This window comes from Pagrus major, chromosome 12 (genome assembly GCF_040436345.1).
Source record: "Pagrus major chromosome 12, Pma_NU_1.0".
NCBI classification, from domain to species: Eukaryota; Metazoa; Chordata; class Actinopteri; order Spariformes; family Sparidae; genus Pagrus; species Pagrus major.
This window is the reverse complement of record NC_133226.1, coordinates 25,617,528-25,624,256: the sequence shown is the minus strand read 5'-3', so window position 1 is coordinate 25,624,256 and position 6,729 is coordinate 25,617,528.

The following is a 6,729-nucleotide window of genomic DNA, read 5'->3' as shown; positions in this document are numbered from 1 at the left end:
CCACATATAAACACAGTAAAACAGTATGAAAGTGTGTTGTCCTTTAAGGTCAGTTTGTTCGTCAGTTTATTGAGTCATGAAAACAAAGAGAGTTTGTTTATTAAGTTTGTTTAGGCAGAAAAATAATCAGTCAGTGAAGATCTTTCTCTTCTGATTGACATTTCTTCCCCAAAACTACAGAGTGCTCCTTTAAAACTGATTTTAAAAGGCTCTGTTTTCAGCGGCGTCTAGCAAGAAAATTTGATTTTGAATAAGAAAAATGCCTTTAATGCCTTCAAATACTTTTTTAAGTCACATTAGATCAATTAATTCCATATATAATGAGGATGAAGGACATGTGAAGCACTTTCAGGTGTTTTCTGATGCTATAAAATCAGCTTAAAAAGACTTTAGTGTCGCAACTTGACAGGCTGAACTCACACTAGCCTAATTTATTAAAGGGGCACTGTGTAGTTTTGGAGAAGAAATTCAAACTCATTGTTTTAATATTTACAATATTAATGAGGTATTAATACAAACTTTTTTTTTCCATCAGTGAATAAACAAGCTGTTCTCAGAGGAAAATAAGGTCCCAGAACACTGTTTGAAGCTAGAAAGGTGGCAGGGTCCGCCACATATAAACAAAATAAAACAGTATGATATTGTGTTGTCCTTTAAGGTCAGTTTGTTTATTCAGTTTATTCAGTCATGAAAACAAAGAGAGCCCAACATGACGTCCTCAAATGTCTCATTTTGTCCACAACTCAAATATATTCAGTCTACTGTCATAGAGGAGGAAAGAAACCAGGAAATATTCACATTTAAGAAGCTGGAATCAGAGAAAAAACATTATTATCAACTACCAAAATACTTGGTGATAATTTACAGGGTAATGGGGGAATGTAAGAACTAGGTTTTGAAAACTAAGAAGAATGTGTGGGATAACAAAGGTGACATCTCTGGTTCTGCTGTATCGATTTTGATCATTTGTTTTAAAAAACCTGGTGCCTACATTACCCACAATGCAACTTAACCTTAAGTGACATCACTGGAGGCAATTTATCAGATTACCTGCAGCTTCCTCTGGAGCCACAGAAGGCTTAATACTACTTTTTTCATGTGGAAAATTGGTGGTGTTACCCTTTAAATGTGTTATAGACTGTGGTGGAAAGTAACAAAATATATTTAATGAAGTACTTGAATGAGTACTTATTCTAGTTTATCTTGTACATTTTGACTAAATATTACATGTTAGGTTATAAAATATAAATACAGACTATTGTTGGACTAATTTAATAGTTTTAGGCTTTATGTTGTAGTAAACGTCTCCACCTCTAACAGATGCAGCACTGAAATCAGTGGTGGGAGAAGCATTTTTAAATGAGTAAAAGTACAAACGTATGTACATAAAAATCTAATATAATAAAAATATATTTAAAGATACAAAAGTAGAAACAAAAAAAGCCTGTTTTGGGATATATTAATAATTATTTTTTCATTATTGATGGTAAAGGTGAACATGCATATATATATATATATATATATATATATATATATATATATATATATATATATATATATATATATATATATATATGACTCTATATATATATATATAAGGTCCCAGTATATTAACATTTAATCTACTACTGTAGTGAAGTTTGACTTCTGAACACAAGATGGCAGCAGTGAGCCAGCTGTGATTAGTTTGCAGCAGTTTCTACAAAACCATCACTGAAATAATAATTTACATTCTTACATTTCAGTGGGAAATATCATGTTTTTCACTCCACTACATTTATCTAATTAACTATAAACTCAAAACAGACTTTAAGTATTTTAATTACATGCACATTTTCTACTTAATCTCACATTTAGTGCATTTTTCTTTTCTATCATGTAAATTAATGCCAACATATTTATAAAATGTGTTTATTCAATACATATAGAGTTAAGGGGAACTTCTGCATAAACATAATGTGTTTTTCATGTGTTTATTATTCAAGTATTAGATATAAAAGTAATGCATTTCAAATTTTTTGTCTCCTGTAAAAACTCACATATTTAGTTCTTTATTTTACACACTGATTCAACATTATAGAAAGTCTTTGCATTGAATGTGACGCTTTACACTGAACACAAATAGATAAAGTCAGTGTTGTAGGCATAATATCTTTTTGAGTGATAGTTTAGAGGGTCGATGATGAATGTGAGAAGAAGGAAGAGAAAACAAAGCTCTGGTGCACAAATGTGTTTTTATTTTTTAAGTACTTTTCTCTAAACTTTGCCCTTTTTTCAAGGGAATGTTGTAATTTGACCTCGTTGGGTAACACTCAAGCAAAATATTTTGGAAAACCACTGATTTAATCTTCCATTATTCTTTGTATTTTACAAGCTGTCTCTCCTAAAAGTAGCTACAGCTGTTAATAAATACAAAACGTAAAATATTTCCCTCTGAAATGTAGTGTAGCACAAAATGGCAACACTTGCATAGATGTACTACAAGTATTTACAGTAACTGTCCAGCTGTTGCAGATGTTTGGATCAATGCACCTCCAAGAACATTTCATCTACATGTCTGTGTCATTTCTGCCCAGATCAGAACGGAAGTGAAGTCTGAGTCCTTGGCACCAGATGGTCGTGGGAGTAAAAAAAGATGAAAATCAGGAGGTCGAAGGACAGAGGGACGACTGGAGTTCATGCTAATTGCGACAAATAGGAGTAAAAATACTCGACTTCCCCGTCACGTCGAACAAATGGAGGGTCACGCAGATGGCCAAGCAGGATAAAGAGATCAACATCAGCAGGATTTTTTTGGGGGAAAGGAATCATCTGCCGGAGCTGCAGAGGAGGAAGTGTTCAGATCATTTATCATCCAGGAGAAATATCGCACAGTGGAAATACTCTGTGATAAGTTAAAGCATTCAAAGTGTTATCTGAACAAAGCACCAAAAGTGACAGTCTTCACAATGCAGAAAATGGCCCATGTGAGTGTTATACTACTATATACGCTGATGCATTAAAGGAACAGTTCGCCCAAAACTGAAAATTCAGTCATTTTCTCCTCGTAGTCCACAAAACATTTCTGGAGCTTCACAGCAAGACAGCGTTGCAGCATCCTCCTAAACAACTGCAGTAGATGGGGACTTGTTTAAAACATTTTTTTTTTAAAACAACTGTAAATCACATAAAAATGGCTCCATACAGCTCGTCCGGTGTAATCCAAGTCTCCAGACGCCCTGAGATCCAAACTTTGAAAATTAGATTTGACAAGGTGAAAAGAAGTTGAAATCTTCACTGTAGCTGCTAAACTAAAAGCGGTAGTCGGCACAGCCCGTCTGAAGTACGTTCACAAGCTCAACCGCCCAATGAGGCTGTAAATAACTACTCTTTGAATCAATTTGGGAGCCATTTTGTGTTTTGTTTTTTTTACATTTTAAAACAAGTCTCCATCTACTTCAGTTGTTTAGCAGAATGCTGCAACGATGTTTTTGCTGTGAAGCTCTGGAAAAATTGGTGGACGATGCAACTTCCCCTGACTTTACATCAGCATGAGGGTGAGGAGGTAATGACTGAATTGTCACTTTCAGTTGAACTGTCCCTTTAAGGCCATATCACCCAGCTCTATTGTAAACATATGAGGAAAAAGTAAGGGGAGAGGAAAAGTGCCATCTTGCTTTCCTTTCTCTGAAAAATGTTCATCCAATGGATTATACTCATGGGACTGTTATGTAGAGTTCAGGCAGATGGTTCACCATATTGCACACTAACACACACACACACACACACACACCTATTTCATGACTGTGGGTGTTATTTTGAATATTCGTGCATTAAAGTGCGGCAGAGAGGAGGCATGACATGTGCTGCAGGAGCAGAAACATCGGTCACAGCTACAGCGGCCCTGTCTCTTCACTTTCAGGCCTTTTTAAGTCATCCCTGTGTTTCTGCAGTGTTATGTGTGCATACCATTGTAGTGACTTCTCTTTGGCAGGAGGCAGAACATTCCAGGGAAATGGCTGACCCAGAATAACACACACACACACACACACACACACACACGCGCACACACAGACGCAGGATGACTGAGGGAGTGAGGTCCTCCACCCTTTCGTTGCCCAAGCGCTTACTTTTAACCGCTGTTTCCTAACAGACACATGACGTTTCAGGCGGAGAAACTCAGACACACATACTGTACAGTATATGCAGCTGGGATGGCAGCGCACATGACCATCATCTCAAGAACTCATGACAGCCTTTGCCCCCCAGCTACTCTGTAACTCCATTGTCAACTCCTGGACCCGTACAAATCCTCATTTTCACCACACTGTCATCAGTGACGTCTCCAGGGCTCAGTGCAAAAGAAGGGGACTGTAACTAATGATTGATTTCATGATTGAGTCATCTTGTTAGGCAATAAAATGTCAGATAATAGTTGAAAATGCTTTACAATATGCATTAACCCAAGCTGATGTTTTTCAAGCGGCTTGTCACCAGTCCAGAGCTTTGGGATTTAATGACCGTAACGATTAATCGATGATCAAAATAGTTGCTTGTTAATTTTCGGTCAATCAAAAAGTCCAAAGTCATGTCTTAAATGTCCAGTTTTAATATTAATATTAATTTTACTACCACATAAAACAGAGAAAAGCAGCAAACGTGTGATTGATTTTCATTGTCTTCTTCACTGATTCGTTGTTTGGTCTATAAAATGTCCGAAAATGGCTCAAAAAGTCGATCAGTGTTTACTAAGACGCAGCATGACGTCCTCAAATGTCTTGTTTTGTCCACAACCAAAAGATATTTAGTTATCTGTGTTAGAGGAGGACGAAAAGAAATGCTTATCAGTAACGTGGATATAATGACTAAGTGGGTAAAGACAAGTATGAGAACAGCCTAGAAATTACATCACGTTACTTTAAAACCAGGAGAAGACAACACTTATGTTTAGAGCCCGACCAATATATCGGTTGGTGGATATCATCGGCCGATCACAGATATATCGGTATCGTCGATATCTGCCGATATGAAAACTTTATTTTTTGAAAGAACCACCTCCGACACAGAAAAGTGCAAAGGAACGGCCATCCAAGTCGGTATCCGCTAAGCTCGAGTTCGCCGACACACGCACACAGATGACAGCGAATGATACTTTTCACCTTTGTCATTTCCATTTGTCGTTGTGACGGTGCCCCTGTCGTTGCTCGTGAAGTTCGCAGACTCCACGTTCAAACTCTGGATTGAAAGTCAGAAATACAGACTGGGAAATTGGATTGTAACGCACCATTAAACTTTAAAATATCCTGCCTCTGGGACATATTTTTGTCACGTGTTCAACAACCACGTTTGAGAGATCAGATTCAAATATCTAAGACAATATGCTGTCGTCTCATATCGTGACAACGACATAATATTGATATACTGCCTTTTCCCGTCTCTCCGTTCAGGAAAAGTCGTCCCCCTGCACCCTCTGAGGTTTCTTTCAATCCTTTAAAGGATTTATCATCATCAATTCAAGGGGTGCAGGATGGATGGTGTTGCACGCTGTACAGGTTTGCGAAGCCCCTCGAGTCAAAATGTGCGATTTATGAATAAAATTGACTATTTTATACTCGCCCACACCAGAAATACAGGAGCGAGATGAGCCACATTCTTAAATCTGAGAGTGCAGCCAGCTTTGTTTTTACTCCCACTAGTCCTTGATTTCAGTTGTTCCCTCTTTGTCTCCTCAACACTCCCCTCCCCACCTCCCCTCCTCGTCTTTTCCTTTTTCTTTTCTTTTATTATTTCTCCTGCTGGAGGTCAGATTGTTGCAGCACTGATGGTCGTACAGCCGGAGAGTCAGCGCAGGGTCAAGGCTGCACACGCTCTCCAGCTTTGTGTGTAGTTATGTCGAGGAGGAGTCAGTTAGTCCTGTGACATTGTGAAATGACTGCAGTAGATTGGAAATTGTGTGTGTGTGTGTGTAAAGCGTGAGTGCGAGTGTGTGTGTGATTGTACTATGCGGCAGGTCGTGGGGGAGGAAGCAGCAGCAGCAGCAGCAGCAGCAGCAGCATGTGGAGTGTAGAGGTGGTGGTGGTGGTGGCGGCGGCGGCGTTGGTGGTGGTGGTGGGGAGTGATATGGATAGTGTAGAGAAAAAAAAATAAAAAAATGAAGAAATGGGAACTCTCGGCACCTGTTTCCAGGGCAACAGAGGTCTGAAAAACACAGGCAGGTTGGACTTTTTATTCTCCACGCTGCACTGCCCTCTGGCAAGATACCGCAGACACCTCTAATGACTCCAAAACACTCGCTGCCGGCCCTGCTGCTGCTGCTGCTGAAACACTGCCTGGCTTCAAGTGACACACACACACACACACACACACGCTCTTGCATGTGTGTGTGTGTGTGTGCAGAGCCAATATGTGACATGCATGTGTGTGTGTGTGTGCTGCAGGTGCACGATGATGGCTGTGAGAAGAAGAAAACCACACGCCATGTTGAATGCATGGATCATCACACATGTGTGATCATTTGCAGGTGACGTCATTGTCTATGACACCCTCCTCACACACACACACGCACACACACACACACACACACACACACCCTGTCTTCCTCTGAAATGATCTGCTGCTCTGGTCTTGCAGTCAGTCAGCCCGACTTGTAGGAGGAGGGAGGGACAGGAAAATGCCTTTCTCTGTGGGAGACATTAGCCCTGTGATCTCATGAATATATTATAGCGGGGGGGGGGGGGGGTCATTGTGCAA